The sequence below is a fragment of the Crocodylus porosus genome, unplaced genomic scaffold, assembly GCF_001723895.1.
Source record: "Crocodylus porosus isolate Cpor-Errol unplaced genomic scaffold, CroPor_comp1, whole genome shotgun sequence".
Lineage (NCBI taxonomy): Eukaryota > Metazoa > Chordata > Crocodylia > Crocodylidae > Crocodylus > Crocodylus porosus.
Genome location: NW_017728906.1, coordinates 20,904,477 through 20,927,357, shown reverse-complemented (window position 1 = coordinate 20,927,357; position 22,881 = coordinate 20,904,477).

The following is a 22,881-nucleotide window of genomic DNA, read 5'->3' as shown; positions in this document are numbered from 1 at the left end:
AAGCTTATATTGAAAGCAAGGAAGGTTTCATTCCAACCTGATCATCTCGGTAGCAGCTTGACTGATAGCCTGTCTCAAAACAGAGAACTCAGAACAGAGAGCCGTGTAAAGCCAAGGACTCTGAGGCAGAGAGATTGTTAGTGTGGACTCTAGCTTGTGATTTTGATTTCAAGAGCTCAAAGGCTTAAGGATGCATAGCAGGTGTTCAGGTCTCTGTGAAGTTTCACAAGTCTCTTAAATTTCATTTTAAAATGCTGAAATGATTTGCAATTTCACAATTTTTGAACCAAGTCTTGGAGTTCCATGAAGCAAGGCTCCAAAATTCTCTAGAAACCTTTGCACTAACAGAAGTAATGAATGTGTGCCATCAATGACACAAAAACTTTGTGGGAGCAGCTGAAACACTGCAGTTGACTGGGTATACATGGGTACAGATAGTGGATGGGGCACATAAATGGCCCCTGATAGCTGTTAGCCAAGTGATAGAATACCTGCACTGGTTTCAATGGGAGTTGAAGGTGCTAACTGCTTCATTCTCAGCACTTTGGATAATATGGTAAACCTGTACCCTGTAGCCCAGCTATGGTTTCCCTTCATAGGTCCTGGCACATGTTACACCTAAGATGTGATTTACTAGTTAATCATGTCTTAGGTAGTTAGCCAGTCACACATTAATACAATTAATGGCGTGATTAAACAAGGATTGAACCACCAAGGTATATGTGTAATATGTTGTGCAGATTCCTATCATGCCATTAACTGAATGTGTGGTCAGGCTGATTTGGGCTCTTAGCCTCCAAAGTGCACAGGAACCCTTGATTCCCATGTGCTCCCAAAGCTAAGCGTGCCGATCAGATGATTGCCACTCCTAGCCTCAGGTGTTCATCAGAGTTAAGGACTTTTATGTTCCCCCAAGGCTTATAATGGATAGTAGTTGCTACCCTCCCCTAATCTTTTACTGAAATGAAATGAAATTTTTGCTCACCATGTCTAAAATAAATGTTAGATGAAGAAGGTATACACTGATCTATTTATGCTCTGATATAAATGGACAGCAGTTGCTACCCTAATCCCAGCTGCAGGAGTGCATAGGAGCTCTTGTCTCTGATATGCTGCCTCAGCTAGAAGCAGCAGCCAATTGGGGCTTATCGCCTTCAGGGACAGTTGGAGAGTGAAGGGCTTCACTGCACCCCTGTGGCTGGGAGCCCTGTCAGCTGATCAAAGCTCTGAGCTATAGGAGATCTGAATCCTAGGCTTCATCTGCACCAGCAATAAGGTGGGATGAGACCTGATGCTTGATCCTGCAATTCTGCCCACAGTCATGCATATGTGACATGTCAGGATACTTCATCAGATCCCATCATGTCTGTAATCGTGTGTCTGCTGGAGGCCATAACATTGAATAACCTTCTTCTAACTCCGTGTGTCATGTTTATCCCTTTAAAAATTTATCTTTGAGCCTCTGTCTTCTAATATGCTGATGACAAGCTCTAAGGCTACACAAAACATTCAAGCAACTTTTATTGGAAACCGAGCTAAATCTTTCTTCTGCCCTCTTTGGCAAAAGGGATATTAAGCATCAAAGGGAAAATCCTGCTCACTTCAGTCATGCAAGTAGTTCCACCAAAGTTGCTTGTAAGGAAAAAAGATTTTGTCTCTGAATGAAGAAAACTGGTTTCATGTATGTATGTAAGACTCACTTTTCAGAGTGTATTACAATAGTCAGGTCCAAGGGATAAAATATCTAATGCTCCCTGATTCTGTGAGGTTAAGTCTCATTTTAATCCTTATACCCTTTCTGGCAAAGTCTTGAATGTATCAGGACAACCTCTGTAGTAGCAGAAAGAGAAGGAGCAAAAGCTATAGAGCACTCAGCATAAGACAAGAATGTTAATTCTCAGAGAGAGAGCTAGAAGGTTGAGTCAGCCTGAGCCATATTGTTAAGGAGTTCAGCAGTGCTCCATTCATTTCTGTGACAAGGCTCATTATGATGAAGCCATATAAAAGCAATTCATTCAGAGGAAGCTTTGCATACAGTTCTATCAGAAACAAAATAAAAACCAAGGGAAAGTGAGGGAAAAGCAAAAAGAGCAGCAAAAGAATCAAGCAGGAAGGCATACAGAAACCCCCCCAGCTCTTTTGTGAGTTCACTTTTTCATTATGTTTGACATTTTTCTGGAGTCTGAGCTCTGTTACAGACTAGTGGCCTCAGGCTGGGAGAAGAAATTCACAGATTCAAAACACAAATACACACATTCAAAAATGAATTGATAGCATTGTACTGTGAACATACACCACAATTACAGCACTTCAGGTGGCCTCATAATTTAATTTAGAAAAGTATGTTAAATGCTAAATATGATACTATCTAGCTGGACAGGTGGATGGTGGGGAAGAAATACAACATCTTAGTATGCAACGGAGAACTTAAACCAGTCAAACCAATTACAAGCGACTAAATGGAGTTTCCAAAGTAAATAAGGCATAGCAAAAAATTGTGTATGTATTTTTGAACAAAAAGATGAAATCAGTATAAGATCTGAAACTACACTGATAAAAGAAATGACATAAATTTCAGACAGACTTTTTATAAGGTTTATTAAGGGGAAATGGGGGTAACAATCCAACAAAGAAAAAAACACTGCCCATGCAGGGGCCCAGGTACAACATACAGAGCCTAGGACAGCTCTTGTTCAAGTTCATCAGCCGCTATTAGGCACAGCTTGGGAAAGTCATCGTGCAAGCACTCAGTGGACTCTGGACAGAGGTTCAGCTGCAAACAGGTCTTGATAGAAGTCTACAGCATGATGGCATATCTCAACAGGATCCGAGAGTATCCAGCCATCCGGAGTCTTGAGATGGTCAAGCATTTTCTGCATGGCCCCTTGCTTTTCCAAGTTGAAAAAGAACTGGGTCAGGGCATCAGCCTTTGCCAGCTCTTGGCAATGGGCATGAATCCTTGCACCTCAGGCTGCATACTCCGCCAGCTCCCACAGGTGCTTCTTCTAAAGCTTAAGGCTCTCAGGTAGTCCTGTGTCTCCGCCAGCATGATGTAGGAATACCTCAAGCTTTGCTACATCCTCCTCCAACCCCTAGACATGGCTCATTGCCAGCTGTGTGTATTGCTGGCAGAAAGCTCTGATCTGTGCCTTCCTCACATCTCACCATTGCTTCTCAGAGGAAAAGTTGATTCTCGCAGTCTACCATTTCTCCCAGAAATAGGCAAAGCATTTGCAGAAATGAGCATCTTGCACCAAGCTCGTCTTAAAACACCAGTAGGGTGTCTGGGAATGTGCTCTGCCAAGGAGATTCAGCTCACAGCAAATAAGACTGTGATCTGAGAGTCCGGGTGGAATATTGCAGCTGCCATGCAGGACCAGTAGGACCGGCAGGCAATGCTTGGTGACGTACATGCAGTCAAGGCATACCATGGCAATCCCACTGGTGGTTGCCTTTATCCAAGTATACTGCCTTGCATCAGCATGGAAATAGCGCCAGACATCCACAAGGTCCCCTGCCTCCAAAGGTGTCCACAGCCGCTGGACTGAGGATGGATGAGGTCCTGGCCTACCATTCATCAATCATGCAATTAAAGTCCCCAACCAGGAGGAGAAGCATCACCATCAGCTGCAGTTCTCAAAAAGTCAGCCAGGGTCTCAAAGAAGGCTGTCCATTCTCACCCTGCAATGGGTGCATAGATGTTAATTAGGCAGAGGTGATATTGTGCTAATGTGATACGAGCAGGCAGCCAGGGATGACCTCTTGGGTTACTGCCAAGTCAGGCATCGACTGCAGCGATAAGAGGATTGCGACTCCTGTGCTGAGAGAAGTGCCATGCCTCAGGAACATATGTCCCTTCCAGGCGGTATGCCAGGCAGCTTGACTAGCTGCATCAGCATGAGTTTCTTGCAGAAAGGTGATGTCCAGCTTTTTCTGGCACAGGAAATCAAAGAGTGCCATCCGCTTCACAAAGTCTCTGCAGCCATTGGTGCTGAGTGAACCAAAGGTTGTGGCAACTATGCGTGAAGAGTGTAGAAAAGGGGGACAGGCAAAGCCAAGGGAATAGAGAGGAACTGCAGAGAGGAGCAAGCTGGCAGGACAGGGGAAAAAACCAGGCCAGCTGGTGCTACTCGCAACAAACACCCAAAATCACCCGCAAGCCCACTTAGATGAAAACTGTATCACTGCATCCCCACAGTGGAGAGCAGCGCTGCTGCTGCGGCCTTAGCAGACACCACAAATGTCTTGGGTTCTGGGAACCATTGATTTATATGCTGTGCAACCCTCCGGCGGTGTTTTTCTGGTCTAGAAACTCAATAAGGCTTTCAACCAAGTAAGCAACACAGGGAGGTTCCTCAGGAGCAGGAACAGGTTCCACCTCCAGGGTGGGGACGCTCCCTACTGAGGACAGCTCCTTAGCTGAATCGGCGGACACCACCTCTTGAGGCAGGACTTCTGTTAACTTGTCCTCAGAGGTGGAATCAAAATATGACAACAGGGCAAGAGAAGAAGAAGGGCTCACAAAACAGGGAGAAGGTCTCATAGCTCTGAGTGAACACACCTGCCGGTGGCCATTTAGAAAGAAAGAAGGAAAGAAACAAAAGAAAACCTATCTATTTATTTATTATTTGATAATGTATTCTAGATTTCTAGATAATCTGTAGGATTGTTTTTTCTTTTTTCTTTTCTGTTTTTTGATCAGCCATGCCATCCGCAAGGAAGTAAAAGTGTGTGGAAGGGGTGAGGCAACAATGTTTTGTGCTCCATCTTCTGGCTCTGAAACAGCTGGTAGCCAGCAAACACTACTCGCAAAGCCATCCTAATTGATATAATTCAGTGATGTTGTGCTTTAGATAAAAAGTTTGGGGGTTAAACCCTGCTGTTTTATATGAGAAGAAATTGTTGTTTGAACTAAAATAAAAATAGACGTGTTTTTTTTCAAAAACACATCTGTTCATGTCAAGCTTCTATTGAAAATTATGGAATAATAAAGAACCACTTACTTGTTGAAATTTGGGACTGAGGGCCTAGGATACTATGTGAGTTGGAATAGGGTATTAGTTTGCTGTCTCACCAGTCAAGTTGGGGGGTTGTATCATATTGAGGGTATATGTTACTAGGGTTGAGATTTGTGGCAGTGCCTGAAGAAACCAGTGGTAATAAGCCAATGGCACTTTTGAAAAAAACTCAGTGAAGTTTGTTTATTCACCTGAAATAAGTATGTAACTGATGGTGAAATGTTTAAAGGCTGTTTATGTAGACCTTTCTTTATTAAACCAAAGCAACCAAGAAATCCAAGTAATCAAGAACTGAATAAACAAATGACAGTTAAAAAAATAGACATAAAATTTTAGTTCCTTAAAATGTGCATGTTTTCTTGCTAATGGTTTCTTCCTACTTGCAATCTTTTACTGAAATGAAATAAAATTTCTGCTCACCATGTCTAAAATAAATGTTAGGCGAAGAAGGTATATGTTGATGCTCCATTTATGCTTTGGTATAAATCGATGGTAGTTGCTACCCTAATTCAGTATTCACAGGTGAACACATCACAAGTAACTGCACTGCTAATGGCATTTTTGTTGTCTGTGCCAGCAGGGAGAGAAGAGAGTGGGGGCTGAATGGTGAGCTACAGAAGTAGCTTGTCACCCCTGCAAATGACTCCTCTTTGAAAGCATTTTTAAATACTGTCAGGAAACTCTTGTGAAGGGTTGGGGTTGTTACTCACTATACCAAAAAATGTTTTTTAGTGATTCAAAGCTATATTTAGATTCTGATGTAAATGAGGGGTCAACTGTGAATTGTAAGTACAGATCAAAGTAAGGAGCAGGGCATGCAGCCAGCCACACATGCCTGTACTGCCCAGGAGAAGGCGATTGCCAGATTGACCTAGTTTTGTGTTCAAAGATAAATTATTTTACTCCTGTAAAGGCTGCAGAATACCCATGTGATTATCCAAATACTGCCCATCATGTGCAGAAGTTGCACACAGATCCCTTCTAACCCTCCACCTTTTTTTGAATGCCTTATTACTAGAGCTCATTTTATCATTCTGCTATAAATCCCTCACTATTCCTTACATAGACAGCTCCAAGGGACAAAAAAAAAGTCTTTAGCTCTTCCTCTCATCTGTATTCATAGCTGTATAACTGTGAATGACAAATCTAGTCCGGAATCAAGATGTGTTCTCTGAACTGAACTCCACCAGTATAACACCAACTGGAGAATCAGGCATAGTTATTTTGGATTTCTCACACTCTTTTGTCATTTGTGGGCTCTTATGTTATTGTTTCCAGCGTTGTTATTAAAAGCAGTACAAAATACTTTCATTCAACAAAGAACTTGATGTAAGACATATGCAGAGATGTGAGAAAATTCCACTCGACATTTGATCATCTCTAAGTAGCAGAACATACTAACATAATGAGCCATGACACATCGTCAGGAGACTGTTTCTATCCTGGGAAGTTTCAAAAGACATCATTTTACAAAGCATGAAAGTTTTTCATTATGGAAAAGAGTTTTTAATTTTATTTCAACCTTTCCAAACTCCTCACCGCCCCGAGGGTAGGGCCAGTTTTACTTACGGTGCTTGGGTATCTTGGAATGTTACAGAATTGTGATCTCTGGAAGGGGACCAAAAATCAAGCTTTCACCTGGTAGAAATGCTAATTAGCTTTCTCCACTTTCTCAGTGAACTGTTTTTTTTTTTTTCTATTGGAGAAATCCTGAGAAATAATTTATTCCATCCTTTTTAAAAAAAATAAGCTAAGAATAACATGAAAATTGAGCTACATAAATTATTCACTTCATTCCATTTGTTAGGGAAAAAAAGACTCAGGGAACATTTTCTGCACAAATGTATGAAATTAAACCTAAAACTCCATTTATTTTTCATGGAACCTGTGTGTGTTCTTCCCCTGAATGGGTCACATTTGTATATTATTTCCCACTACATTGATATGTGAAACTTGTTAGAAGTAGGCCTAAACTTAGAAGCTTGGATCCAGTTTAAAACATATCAAAAGTGGAGCGAGATCTAGAATTTCAGTTTGGGGGTAATCCTTAGAACATATGCAATAGGTCCCTCTCTCAGCTGCATTGAGGCTAGTGTGAAGGGGCTCAATCTCTTTGTTATGTTATTTAATGAACAAAAAGTATAGCATTGGTTGTGCTTAATGGAAAATATCCTTCTTATGTCTGCAAGTTGCCTACTTTTCCATAAGAAAAGCCAGTATAAAATAGTGTCCCAGCTTTCTGGGGAAAAAGCTTGAATTAATGTACCTAGAAACAAATCCTGTGTCTAGTGTTTAACCCAAGTGCGGAAGTGATATACAGCTAAGAGAGAGGAATCTTATTTCCTAGGGAACAGAATAGCTGTGGATCCATGCTGTAGATGCTACTTTAGTCAAGAACCATGACCATGACCATGACCTCCAGTTGTCAATTGGATCACACGCTCCTATCCGTCTCTAGCTGTTAGCATCTGCTCTGCTGAGTACCATCAAACCCTGCAACAATGCTTTCCTCCTAGATAATGCCATGCAGGAAACATACACTTTCATATTTTATTCTTCTTCCTCTGCCTCTTTAATGTAAACCCTCTTTCTACATGTTGAAGCCAGTAACTATTTGCTTTATTGAAAGTTTCAAAGAAAGAGCAAGTGAACAGGTAATAGTCACAATCTAAGTCCCAACATGCATCAGACCCCCTGTAAAAATCTAGAATGAATTGCTGCTTGGGAGTCTCTTCCAGGATATTCACAATTTATTGTGTAAAATTCTGTTTCCTTGGATGTAAAAATCATGCTACTTACAGCAGGCTTACACATGAATATAAAAAGTATGACCAAATCAATTATGCAGCACAAGCATCAACACTTGTTTCCCATTAGAATTATTGTTCGAGTCTCTTTCCCTCCTCCCATTACTGTTTTTGAATAGAAGAAAAATTTTAATTTTAAATACTACCCTCCAAAATACCAAAAAAGAATTATGAGGTTAGTGATACCTGATCATTGTGGTCATTTATTCTTTAAGTACAAAATCCAGCATAGCAATGGGCTGCTTGACAGGTGTGAAAGATCAACAGCTGTAGAAACAGACCAATAGCTACACTGAAGTCCCACACCTGCATATGGAGAGTTATTCATCCATTCAGTGAACTTTGTCCTTTAATTCCAATACAAGGTTGTCCTTTGAAATGTGTCATGCTACTGCTTCCTTAGTAAACAATGACAGTAATTAAAGTTATTATGTCTCCTCCAGGCAAAGCAAACACCCATAATAAAGTTGCAAAAAATATAGTCTAGACTTTAATTGGCTAGATTTGTAATTCTACTGTACATGATGAAATGTAACTGAATGAAAAAAGTGGTAGTAAATTCTTGTTATTGCACAGGAAATTGCTGCAGCACTTAGTTTTAAATGCAATTCAAAGTGAAACATTATTAATAAAAAGGCTTCTGACAGGAAAAGTTTATTTTAGCATGGTATAATGTAACTTCCATTGGGTTTTTCTATTATTATTATTATTCAAGTAAGAAGAGCTAGCTGCAGGACAGGAAATAACTCTCGCTGGGGAGAAACTGGAAAATTAGTGGAATCATTTTGGAATTGTCGGTTTAAATCCAGAGCACGGTAATATAAAAAGGGACTGCTGCTGCTCAAAAAAGAGACTCCCAAATGATTAGAGAGTTAGGGTGGGAAAAGATTTGTAATTCATCATACTGTGATCATTTCATGGTAAAAATAATTGCTTCTGTGAATGGAAGAATTTGATTTGGTTCTTCAGAATCCATCAAATATCTAATGACACATATCATTTTGGTAAATGGTTAGAATGGGAAGGAACAAATACAAAAATCTGAATCCATGGCAACTGCTGTCCAAAATAGAATATCTTAGTCTTTAATTTAGAGTCTGCCAGCAGGTTGACTGAGTAATTCCACCCTTCAAAATGCATTTGGGATGCACTCCTTGTGCCATCCACAATGAATGTTACTGTTCTGTAAACTTAAACATTTTTTCAGACTTCCTGTTAAGGAAGAATATTATCTCTCACCCAAGGTCTCAATTCCATTCTTAGATAGACAAATGTGTGTAGACAGTGGCAAACTTTACAAGAGTAGGATGGTATTTAAAAGCGAGAATGAACTAGAATATTTCACAGTGCTTTGGAATTATTTTCCTTCACAAGGAAATTCCCAAATCAGTGAGAATTGCGAGACTAGTGATTTTTCAATATAGTTACATATTGAGGTGTTCTCCTTTGGAAAATATTTCCCATGTCATGACTGAAGAGATTTACACAACTGGAGACCTTATATTCCCTAACTACTGTTTTTATAAGCCTGATTTCTGCATTGGAGAGGAAGTGGTCTGCAGTTAAAAAAAGAATAGTTTGTGTGTAGAGTAGTTCAGCTGGGGAAAGGCCAGAGTTGAAATACCTGAAAAATGCTGGTAACTGCACCCTCTGGATCATAAAATAATAAGAATAAAAAAAAATATTGAGAACTATATGGGCCAGCAGAACTGGCTTGTGGAACCTAAAATAATCATTAGAAAAATGTGTATAATAATACTTACCACCACTTCTGTTGTGCCTCCCACCCACTCAAAGATCTGCGCTAAATTAATACTTTGAACCCATTTCTTGTAGGGCACATACTAGTGCTTTCAGTTTGTAGATCACTGATACTCGCTTTCATTGTGTAGATCATGTTTAAACACTTAAGAAGCAGACTGGGAATGTCTACATGTGCATTTAATGTGGCACCAATTTACTCGCAAGTAAACATGCTGGGCAGGCATCTATACATGCAAGGAAAAGAGAGCAGATTTCCTGCTAATCTGCTTCTGCTTCCCAGGGCCCTGAAATGGGCCCCCTGCCATCACTGTGGGGAGCTCCAGACTCTAGCTGATGCTGCCAGCCACTGGCATCCATCTTCAAAAGGCAAACTTACTCGTTGCTCTTTGGTGAGCCACTTCCTTGGCCAGGAGCAGTGTGTTCAGTGCAAGGACAGCATGAAGCAGTGCTCTCCTCACTGCCAGTGCCTCTCCATGCTGTGGCTGCTCTCAACCCTGCCCCTGACAGTGATGTTCGGTGCCCAAGGCTCCTGCTGGCCCACCGCACCAAATACCACCTAGTCCATGATCATCTCACCACTCCCAGCTCCCTTACATGCAGTGACCACCTGCCTGGCTGCAGCCTGCCATCACAGGGCCACTGCTGTGCACCTGCCACCTTGACTCCATCCATGTGGCAGGAGCACTGACAACTGGCTTCAAGTTGCCAGCACTGGGGCCACCATTGCCCTCCTGGGCTTCTAGCCCTGCCACCTCTGGGCCCCCCAAGCCAGCCAGGACTGGTGGCAACATATCATCCAGCACACCTGGGATGACAAGCAGTGGATGGAGGCCTTCCGCATGACCCAGGCCACCTTCTAGGATCTCTAGGAGCAGCTCTAGCCACAGCTGGGGTAGCAGAACATCAGCATGAGGTCAACCCCCTCCATAGACATGTGCCTGGCCCTCGCCCTTCTCAAGTTAGCCATGCCCACAGCCTGTGGTACGTCAGCCACCTGTTTGGCATGGGCAAGATCACCACTGGAGAGGCCATCCTGGGGATGTATGGCAGATACCGTGCTCTGCATGCATGACCCCCTGATAGTGGTGGAAACTCCCCTAGTGCATCAGATCCCTAGATGGAACCCACATTCCCATCATCTGCCTGCCCCATGCAGACTACCCCTATTACGCTGGAGGGGTTTTCACTCCTTTGTGCTGCAGGCTGTCATGGACCACCGTGGGGCCTGCATGCACATGAGCACTGGTTGGGTGGTCAGTGCCCGCAATGTCTACATCTTTAGGAATTCTGGCTTGCCGGGCCCAGTGGAGTATGGGTGCTTTGTGCCAGAGGTGCTGGACCTGCAGATGGGTACCATGGCTATCCCATCTCTCCTCATCAGGAATCCCACCTGCTCTTCCACAGCTTATGCAGCCCTACACCAGCTTATGCAGTCCTGGACTCCTGCCAAGCACACTTTAACTGCTGCCTGGGATGGACCTGCACCCTGGTGGAATGTACCTTTGGGTGCCTGAAGTGCTCCTGGTTCACCCTCACTGCCCACCTTGAGTTTGCCAAGGACAAATTCCCCCAGCTGATCATCAGCCTGTGTGCTGCTTAACATCTGAGGCTTGGAGAAAGCTCTTCTGTGAGGCTCAGCATGCACTGGGGATGCTTGGCAGTGGGAGCACCACCTGTGTCAACAGCAGCAGCAGTGCCCCCCCCCCCCCCCCAAGGCCCCAGGAGAGCTGTGCACCCACCAGTGGGAGCCAGGGAACCAGGTGTGGGAGGAAAAGCTGGCTGACCACCTCCTCCAGCACTTCCCACTCTAGTTCACCTGCACCGGCACCCACGGACCACCACCCTCCCTGCCCAACTACAGCACCACACTCACTGCAGACACATCTCACAAGAACAAGTTTTTATTTCTCTCACTTCAGCTGCAGATCCTCTCCCTCCTCACTCCACAACAAAAATAGCCCCCTTCCCCACTCAACAAACAGAGCCCCTCCACCACTCACCCCAACCACCAACAATAAAAAACCTTCTTTCCTGTGAAAACTATGCACAATGTCCTTTGCGGCACCTAGGGGGCAGAGCCTGGGGATGGGTAGCCAGCATCACAGTCACTGGCCACCTCCCTGCAGGTGCACACACCATAGTGAGTGTGACAGGCAGGGGACTCACTCACCCAGGGGTGATGGTGGCTGGTGCTACCCTGGCACTGGGAGCTCCGCCTCTGGCAGCCAGTGTCCAGGGTCATCAGGGCCAGCATGCAGTCCTGCCTGCCCACTGCAGGCAGCTCTGGCTCCACACTCACATGAAGCCAGGATGAGCAGTGGGCTTAGGCCCAGACAGGGGAGCTGGGTGATACCAGATGGTGGCAGAGGTGGGAGTAGGGCCAGGGGCTCCTGGCTGCAGGAGGCAATGTGAGACCTCCTCCCAAGGAGGAGGAGCCTTGTGGGAGCCTGCTGCTGGGCAGTGGGTGGCTGCCAGGGGGCAGGTGGGGCTAGGGTTGGGGACCAGGCAGTGGGATGCATGAAGGTAACCGGCAGGGCCAGAATGGTGTCCAGCACCTGGCAGTCATAGTCCATGGCATGCACTGCCTGAACCAGGATGGCATTCTTCTTCCACAGTGCTTCCATACTCTCACACTCCAGGACCACAACCTGGCTTGTAATTCCCTTATCCATGCCTCCTCACACTGGTCACATGCATCCTCATGGGTGATGTTGTCTGCCCACTGCAGACAACATCATCCACATATCCTGCCACACCATGTCCTTCACCTGCTAGGCCCAAGCGGTCCAGTCCAAGAGGCAGGTCTTGTCCAGATACTTCCTGTAGCAGAGCCAGCACATTTGCAAGCCCCGAGCTGTGGGAGGCAGCAACCATGAGGCCACATTCTGGCTGCCAAGGGCAGCTTCTACCCCATGTGCAGATGCAGGCTCTGTAGAGAGATGAGACAGAAGCTGTTTGTGAAAGTTTGCATTTCTGAGATAAGATGCTTTGTATTAAGGGCTGTGTGCTGCCTGGCCTTAGGTCGGGGGTCAGGAGTGCACAGGTGGCCAGGGACTATGGTAAGTTGGCTGGGCAGGCCTGGGCCCTGGCAGCTGCTAGCCAAGCCCCAATCCCCACTAACTGCCCTGGGGTCAGCAGGCCACTGGGTACTGGCTGCAAAAAACCTGCCTCCCCTGCCCTGTTCCCAGGGTAGGAGAGCCCAGGTTCCTGGCTGCACCTGTTGCTAGGCTCCATACCCCACTCCCCTTCCCTTCTCCTGCAGGTAGCTGCTCTCCTGTGCTGCTGCCCAGTTTATAGCACCAGAGTTCGGAGGGCATGGTGCTCCTGGATGACTGGGATGAGGAGCTGCCAATGCCTCCACCCTCCCCACAGGTGTCTTCTCTGGGAAGACACCCCAGGGCCAGTCCCCGCTGCTCCCCCACACCAGCACTACACTCTGAGGGTACCACTGCTGTGTGTGTCCCAGATGGCACATGAGGAGCTGTATGCAAGTGGTGCCAGATCCACTATGCCCTGATGGTCTTCATGGTGCCCCAGGCACACCTACCCACCTGGTATGGGACCCTGATCTATGACACCACAGAGGGCAAGCCCAGACTTCCCAGTATCTTCTGGTGCCTCCTGGAGGGCTATCTGTGGCTGTACTACATGCCCCTGCCCTCCTGCAGCTGAGGAGGACATTGTCACCAGCATCAACACATTCCTCAGCATTTGAGAGTCTTGTGCCCTCCTAGCTGTGGAGACATGGGCTTTTCAATAAAGTTTGGTACTGTCTCCTGCCTCCCTGAGTGTTGTGAGGGGGGAACCCTGAGTGAGGGTAGTGTGGGTGGGCTAGACAGGGGCAGGGGCAGGGGCACGGGTATTGGCAGGGGCAGAGGTAGAGGCAGGAGCATGGGTAGGGAGGGCCTTTCCCCCAGTGTGGCTTTTACCACACGGCTGGGAATGCCATAGCTGGTGGCTTCATGGGGTCATGGCAGTTGGCAATTGCTTACAGCTCTGGGCAGTGTCTTTGGACAGTGGAGCATGGAAGGTTGGTGCCTTGCTTCTTCCCCCACCCCCCTGCCACCCAGGAAGCAGCTGGTGCTGCTGGCAGCCAGTGGTGTCATGGCCAGATGCGTCTTGTGGCAAGGGCAGGGGCTGCAGAGTTGGCATGGCAGGCACTGGTCCAGGCTCACTGAGCTGCTGGTGGAAACTGCAGCCAGGGAGTTTGGTGGGATGGGCTGCTGGATGTCTGAGGGACTCTCCCCTGGTGATGTGTCACTGAGTGTTCCAGGCAGGGTGGGGGCTTTGGCAGGTCACCCAGGCTGCTCTAGATAGCATGGTTGCAGTCTGGGTCTCAGGGCATGAGGATGTCTGTCAATTGCCACAAAAATGGCATGGACTTACAAGCACTCCCTGACTGACTATTGTGGTCAGTGATGGTGATGTACTGTGCCTGCAAGGCCTTGATTTTTATGCAGCACTGCTGTGTTGACTGGTCATGCCCAAGCTCTTGCATCCAGCCTGATAGCACCTCATAGAAATGGGAACTGGAGAGACCACCCCACTCAAACTGTGGTTGTACCTCTGCTTTGCCCCACAATGCCACAAGGTCACCAGTCTCCTCCTGAGACCAGTTGAGGTCCCAGGTGGTGAGCATAGGCATGGGCATGGCTGCAGATGAGGAAAATGCCATTGTTGGTCCTGCATCAACTCTCTGGGCCCCCATGTGGCTGTCCCTGTCCTGCCAGGCCTGGACAGCTGTCTGCAGCACCCAATGCGTAGGCCCAGAACAGGACTGGGAGCCGTGCAGCAGAAGCAATACCCCACAGCACCTGCAGAGTCAGGACAGGCTCCTGGCGGTGAGGTGTGGGCAGGTGGAGCTGACCCAACAGCCAGAAGCTACCTGCAGATGAGCCTGGGGGCTGGCAGGCCTATTTGGAGCCTGCCGCAACCTGCAGCACTCTGCTGACAATGAGGGTCCGGCAGTTGCGCAGCAGTGTGGAGACTGGCAGCAGTGCCAGGGTACAGGCATGCTAAGGCAGCTGGCCTGCAGCCTGCCCCGGGGCACAAGGCTCCTTCTTTGCATGCCCTAGAGCTCAAAATGCCTGTGGGCTTTTACAGGCCTGAGGCAGGACTGCCACAGAGGCTGCCCAGCCCTGGGGAAGGAGAGGCTCCCAGTCTGGAGCCCTCCACCAGGAGTTGGAAGATTGCTCAATGCCCCTAGGATCCGCCAGCTGCCAAGGTGGCTCTGGCACTAGAGTCCATGTGTGGACTATGTCCCCCTGCCCTGGCAGCAGGGAGCTCTAAGCTTCCTCCTCCAAGATTGCAATCATGACCATGGAGCTGGTTCTGGGAGATAAGGATATCACAGCATTGGCCATGTGGTCACAAAGCTGGTGCTGGGAGATAACTGTCTTCCAGTGCTAGCCCTATGGTATGCAGCTGGCACTGGGAGCTCCCTGCCTACCTTCATGAGCATGGAGCTGAGTGGGAAATAAGCTCCCCAGATTGTTCCACAGCCTGGTCCCCACCCAGCTCTGCACTCACAGAGCTGAACAGGCTCCCCAGCCTCTATAGTGGGGGCTGAGAACTTTCCTGGACAGCAGCAGATCCCAGTCCCATGCCCCAATAGAGTGATCAAGGCATGGGGCTGGAAAGAGCTGCAGGGGTGGGGTAGGTCCCAGACCCCTGCCCTGATCCACCAGTAAGCTAGCTGCTAGTAGCTAGGGAGCCACGGCCAGGAGCTCCTTGCTGCCAGGACAGGGGAACATTTTCCCCACCCTCGCAGCAAGCAGATCCCCTGGGGTGGGTTGCAATGTCCCAGCCCTGGCCAGGAGACAACTGTCTGGTGCTTCCTGCCAGCCTCTGAGCTAGCACCCAGGGGGAACCTAGAGCTCCTGCCAGTGACAGCAGGGACCCATTTCAGGGCCCCAGGTAGGGGGAGCAGTTTGCTGCCATTATCAGCAAATCTGTTCCCGCTTCCTTGAGTGTGTAGATGCCTGCCTGGGAGTGTTTACTCAGGAGTAGTTTACTTGTAAGTAAACTGATCCTGGATTAAATACACATGTAGCTGCATCCACTGTCCTACTTTGGGCAAACTGCCTTTGCCCAGCCCCTCCCAGTTCCCACTGTGTTTTAGACAATTGATTTGCTACTTACAAATAAAACACTCCTCCTCTTCAAATTAGTCCTTTGTAAGAACTTCTGTTATGAAAATCATTCTCCAAGTCCGGGAAGCATTGTTTAAGGAATATTTAAAGACACTTTTTGCAGGTTATGTATCTCCCATTTAATCCTGGTAGAGATAGTACCCTTATTGGAATATCCAGTCCCTTTTCCAGACACTATTTCAACAATAAAATGAAATCCTGTGAATCAGGCATATTTGTTCAATAAATGAAGAATAGGTATTAGGATATGTCTGCTTTTTAAAGACAAAATTGAAGAGGTTGCTTCTGTGTTTGGTACTTCATTCCAGAAGTCAGGAGACACCCCCCCCCCAACATCCAGATCAATTTTTGGGGGGTATGTAGTTTCTTATTTTGTGTTTGCTATTCGTTGCAATGCATTTACCCCATGTCACTTAACTACCCTTAAGAATTAAAGCATAATATGGATGTTAAAAGGACATCAGAAATAAATACTTGACAGGAGACAGGTCCTTTCTGTGTATGGTTTATTTCATACTTGCTAAGATCTTCTTTATCCACATATGATAAGCTTGCAAGACATGATAAGCTTGCAAAACATATTCCCAAGCTTCTGAGAAATAACTTGCAACATACCTGAGTATTTTTCTAAGATTCCAGTTACTTCTGTGCAGCTGACAGCTCTAGTTTATTGCAGTTAAGGAACAAACAAAGCAGTTTTAAACATCATCATTTTTTAAGACAAATTACCTTTCTGAAACTCCAAAGAAGTAATCTCACTCAGACACAGAAAGATCTATTGTCCTCTTATCCATGGACGTAACTTCCATTAAAGCAGATTGAGGGCACTTTCTAGTTTTTAGATTTAATAAAAGAAATGCAAATGGGACCCTGTGTAGCATATTAGAGATGTTTTAAATAGAAGAACATGCTAGACAACACAATACAAAGGAAGAAATAGTATACATTACACTGAAAAGAAATAAACATGTATGAGCTCAGTTACACAGATGCAGTTCTACTCCACTGAATTCAGCATTCTTGGTCCTCATGGTTTACACTATAATAAGAACTGGAATCAGAATCTAGTTCTATAATAGAATACACAGATAATTTAAATTATCACTTCTCAGTCTCATTGTGGAATGACATCAGTTAACTAAAAAACCATCCAAAACAATCAGGGCCATCAAGAAGACACAAATAAAAGCCTTTTCCCTCATACATACCATTGTCTTAAAGCTTAGTACTCTGTTTATATCTGTAACATTTTAACAGACCTAAAATACGAGCTCAGCAATACAGGATACATAACTGTTGTTCATCATAATGGTTTGGTATGGAAAATGCCAGTTATTTTATCTCAGAAGACCCAGACATTTCTTCATGTTTATGTATGCAGTGGTTTAACAATCCTTTGTTATGAAATAATCAGAATAGGTGTGAACTTCGGCAGCACAGCATCACCACTGACATCACAACATTGCAAATAAAGGTTTGTATACACCTAATATTTACCTTAAGAAAACATTAGTTGGAAAATAAGATAAATAGCCACTTTCTACATTTCCCTCTTCTAAGGTCTTATTAAAACAGCTGGCTGAAAAAACAAAACACTGTTTCCTTTGTTTTCCTTTATGAAGTGAACAAAGCACATTCAGTGCTCATAGATTGACAGTTGTTGTCAACGCCCTAGAGTAACTGCCCTCTCCATGCACAGTTTGCCTTGGTCCAGAGCCAGATAAAACAGTCACTGTTTAAGTTAATTTTTCTGGATTTTTTAAAAGAAAAAATACACCCAACAGTGTTTTATTAATACTATAGGTTCATTGTTCATCGTAGAATTGGAAGGTGTCTGTGAATATATCAAAATGTCTTACTTGGCATTATAACCTACATTCTTTTGTTCAGTACAGCTGTATTCACAGTATATGGTGCATTACTCCTAGGTAACATGCACTACACTTTTGCCCCTTTATTGTAGCATAATGCTTAAAAGAAGGTATATCTTAGGATCTGATCTAAAAATTAGTATGGCAATTCTGACAGTGTTATTTTACTTAGTCTCATTTTTCTGAGAGTATTTTTGAGCTGTGTTGTATCCTTTGATTTTGTTAATATCTATTAGATAAATGATACCTCCAAGAGTTTGTATAATTGTCCCCATGGTCAGAATAATGGGACAATCTTTGGGAAATGCCCAGGCTTTCATATTTTAGAGAAAGTGATAATATGACTCAGAGAATACTTTGATTGGAACCCTGCTTATATACAAAGCATGCACACAAAATCCTATTTCCCAGAACAGAGTAGAAAGAGAGAAATGCAGGTAATTTCCTCTCACACAATTTTCAAGCTTGATTCTCTAGTGAGTCCTGTGTGCTCAAGGAGCTATGCCCTTTTGGGGGGCTCGGGGGATCAGAGCCTACTTGCAGGGCTCCCCAGGCTGCTGAAGACTCCTGAGTGAAACGAAAGGGCCAAGCCACCCCTGACTGGCTGGCAGGGACATCACGGCCACCCACCTAGACCTGATGCACCAGTGGCTCATCCTGACATGCTTCCTCATGGCCATGAGCCACCAGATTCACTGCGTGCCCACATGCCTATCCACTGTGCATGCCCATCCACTGCGCCCTGCATGCCCATCCACTGTGCCCTGTGCCTGCCATGTGTGTGCGTGAGGCCGTGTGTGTGTGCGTGCATGTTTCTCCTAGATGCCTGTATTTCCACCCCCAGTGATGTTGGTGGCCCTGGCCATGCACAGCAGCATACTGTCTGGATCTGCAAAGCCTTGGCCAACTTGTTCCTCTCCCATGTGGATGGGGAGCACTTTGCAGATGAGTAGGGCCAGAGGGCTTCAAGTGCTCCTGCCCTGGCACCAGGCCATGGCTGGCTGGGCACCATCTGCCTTCCCCTCTCCCTCCTCTGCCGCCTACAGGGACACACACTGGGGTGCATGCGAATGTGGTGTGAGGAAGAGATCTGCCTCAGTTTAAAAGGCTGTGGTTTGCCAGACTTTGCCTGTGTTTAAAACCTATGTCTTGGCTTCACCCCTCTTCCCAATTAACAAAACAGAAATATTTGGCAGTGGCAGGATTGGGAGAGCAGAGGGGCAGGGGTTGAGAATGAGGTGACAGGACCTGGAACAGGGTTTGGGGTCTGCAAAAACACTGCAAGGCCTGAACTCAACAAACATGGAAACTTGTAGAGGTAGGGGGCTTTTGACCTGGCACCCTATTTTCATTGGTCCAGAGTCAAGACCAGGGACTTCTCCATGTAGGAGCTGGACAGTTGTGTGAACTGTCTGAGAGAGCTGCAGGCCAGGAGGCATCTGCTGGGCTGGGGTAGGAGTGCTGTGGGTCAGGCGACATTGCTGCAGTGAGCACTGAAGACTGCTGGCCCTTCTACCTGGGACCTTCAGCCCCTTAGTTTCTGTGGCCATATCTCCCCCTTCAACGATCACAGACCTTGGCCCTTGCCAATGCCTGGGCTCATGTCAGAAAGCCAGGCTCAGCCAAGGGGCTTCTTATCCCCACCAAGTCTGTGCTGCTCCTTCACAGTGGGGTCCAGGCCAGGAGTGGGTTCACAAGGAATGGAAGAACTCCCCCCGGGCCTCCTGGTAGATGAGCTGGGGCCAGCAGGCTCTGCTGCCAGGAGCTGACCCAGTGACCACCTGGCTTAGTGGGATGGTAGGCTGTCCTCTCCCACATGTTATGAGTGCTTCTGTGTCCCTTCAAGACTGGTCTGGAACCAGGTTGGGGGAGCAGGACATACAGGTTGACTGCCAGCATTAACTCCTTATCCTGGTGCTGCTACTCTCTCATCCCTGTTGCATCACAGGGTGTCTCCTCCAACCAGCAGGTAGCTACCTGGAGCCCCATGTCCTGAGATTCAGCAGCCCAGGTGTAAGCACCCCCTTTCTCCCATGCATGTCCCAATTAGTTCCTCCTGCCAGTTTCACAGCCTCTGGTGGCAGAAGTCCATGGTGCATGGCCTGAGCTCAGAGACTGTGACTGGAACTTGTAACACCCCCTTTTCTTTTGATACATCTTGCATTTGCTCTGCAGATGTTTGCTCACCCATCCTAGACCCACCATGCCATCTGCTGCCAGCTGACCTTCTGCACACACATGTGAGCCTGCAGACAAAGGGGAAGGGTTGCTTAGCTTATAGGAGCTGAAAGGGCAGGTCTTGTCAGTAAGGGCCTGGGGGTAGGGCTGACCTGAGGTTCAGGCAGAGGATTTGAGCTCTGGCTAAGGCTAGAGTGCTGCCCTGAGAGGGGGTGGGGGTTGGGCAGGGGGCTTCAAATCCCCATTGACTGCCAGTACAATGCAACCTACAGTGAAGTCTGATAGGATCTGGTACAGATATATGGTGCTCTAACCTACAGTACTGAAGTCTGATACCACGTCCATCCAGGGTTATCTTAGAGTGGGATCTATCATTTTTCCAGTGCTCAGTATACCCTGACTGTCTATTTGAGTAAGTCTATAGACAGCCTTCTGAAGGGTTGCTGCACAATAAGTGTAACTTCTGTACCTGGCCTTAGATCCCTAGTTAGGTCAACTTAAGTGAGAACCGTACAAAAGTTCAGGACAGTTATATTGGTCTAAAAATGGCTGGTCAGATCTACATTAACCTTACCTTTGAGGCAGTCTAACTTAGATTGGGTTGACCATTTTCAGACCAGTCTAATTGTCCTGTATATCTGTACAGTTCCCAGTGCAGTTCCAAGTTTGGGAGAGCCCAGCCACTGGCCCCAGTCCCAGGACTGCACTTTTCCTACCTTGGCACTAGACTATTTTTAGCTCCCCAGCCCCAACCTCACCCCTAGACAGGCAACCCCCCACCCCCATGGACCAGCCAGTGCCCCCAGCCTGTAAGCTACTCCAGGTGTTGGTTTTACCAGTGTTTGCCAGTGCAGAGAGCCAAGGAAGTAAGTTGATGTAGGTGAAACATGGGGATGGAGGTTGGGATGGGGGTAGGGGGTTGGTTCACTGGGGCAGGAAGATTGTTCATCTGAGGGTGGGGAGGGATGGGGGGCTAAAAATAGCTTCTGGTCTGAGGGATTAGGGGAGAGAGCCCCCACACTCCCAAGTGCCCCCACAGATCCTGTGAACTCCCCTGATCTCACCAACCCTTCCCAGATCTCACCAACCCCCAACACACACTTTCTGCCCCCTCAATCCCTCCTGTGGACCCCACCTACCCTTCCACCCTCCAACCTCCCCAGAGCCTGTTTGTCCCCCTCTAACTATCCAACATCATAACTTACCTTAGATCAGGTGGCTATTTCTAGCTCAATCTAGGGTCCCCCTAATCTCCCTGAATGCCTGTACATATCCATGTAGACGCACTACAGTGCAGACAACCAATCACCACCCCAGCTTGTGCTTGCAATCTGTGGCCACCTAGCTAAACTACGGTTTGGCTTCTAAAAAATTTGGCAGGATGGCTAGTGCCTTGAGAAGAGGTTTTTGCTGTTTTATCTATTGCTACTCAGAAAAGCTCTCCACTAAACCATCATTTAGCATGAATGAGGGGTGCTTAGTATATCCATCTTTCCTATGACTGTGATTGATGGCAACCAGCTATTCTACCCAACATAACATTTTTGCTAAAGTCCAAGGTATTTGTTAAAATACTTTCACTAATCTGTATTTAACTTGGCTATGCTAATAAAAATATCTGTTATATGTATTAACTGACAGGTTCACCAAAGTTTCAACAGACACCCCTATAGTCTTCCTCCCATCTCAGTTGTAAAAGTATTTATTAAATGAATTGCCTAGATATAAATAACTGAGGACTGACTTCTTAGCCTTCCATTTGAAGTAAGAGGGAAAGAATGGATGATAAGAAAGCAAAGGAATATTAAACACGTTCTAATTTTGGCGGGATGTCTTCTCCAATCATTTTATTAAACCAGCAATTACTATATACAGTTCCTGGTATACTGTGGATACTAGTAATGGTACGTACAGTAAAGTATAAACTTATCTGTAGAGAATCAAATCTTGTTCTCCATTATGCTGTTGTAAACTGTAATAACACAGTAGGCCTCAGCAGGATAACTGTGAAGATATTATACATTAAGAAAACAGTATTAAAAATGAGAAATAGTTCATTTTCAATAGCATTCCTTTGGGGACCTTTCATTCAAGTGAGAAATGTACAAGAGCCATAGATTCACCATTGCTGCAAGAATCCTTCTCTCTTTTGTTATTCTGTGTGCCTGAGGTCATTGGAGAGAGAATTTTAGAAAATGGGGTACTAAACAGACTGAAATTTTTACTTCATTTACTTTTTAGCATCCCAGTTACTAGGAGGTAAGGCACCTTTCCATGGAAATCCACATACTGGGACACACTATAAATGTTCTGTATACTACGGCTCAACTGTTTATTCCAGGATTGTATCTCAGGATGTATCATAACAGCAAGACAATTGGTGGTGGCCCTAATGCTGAAATTATAGAACTTTTAAAATAATTTCATTTGCTGATGAAAAAAATCCTGACCTTTTCTCACTGTTTCTATGAGGATGTAAAGAGCCAAAGAGATCATAAAAGCAGGAATTAACACTGCAACATTTGTGACATTTATACAGGTAAAAAAAGGTAATGTCTTGTACTCTTCAATACTCGCTATATAGTCAAGGTGGGAAAGGTAATATGATCCGATCTTCATCAACAGGAAGAAACTCTCAAAGAAATAGATTGAGATAGATTCAGTGTTCTACTGTAAATGCAGTTTAGCATAACATGTCTAACAAATATGCAGGGCTTTAAATGAATAAAATGTAACAATAAATCATACTTTGTGTTCAGCTTTATGTGCCACACTAACTCAAAAAGTATGTTCCACAAATATATTCACAATTTGCATTACATGTTCCTGACTTGTGCTCTAATTCAAGTTTTCACTCTTCAGCCAGGAGATCCCTTCTAATAAAAATGTTTCAGTCATTTTCAAAAGAGAGAGAAAGAGACTAGTTCAATTTGTAATAGAAAATAATTTACTTGCCCTCTGTTGAGTTTTGCACTATGAAAACAGTGGAGTTTTCTTCATTTATTTTAACATATTTCACCAGAGTATTTTCATATGAAAGTGCTTTGTCAGAGCTCTTTTAAACAATGGCATCTATGAATCAGAACCAAGT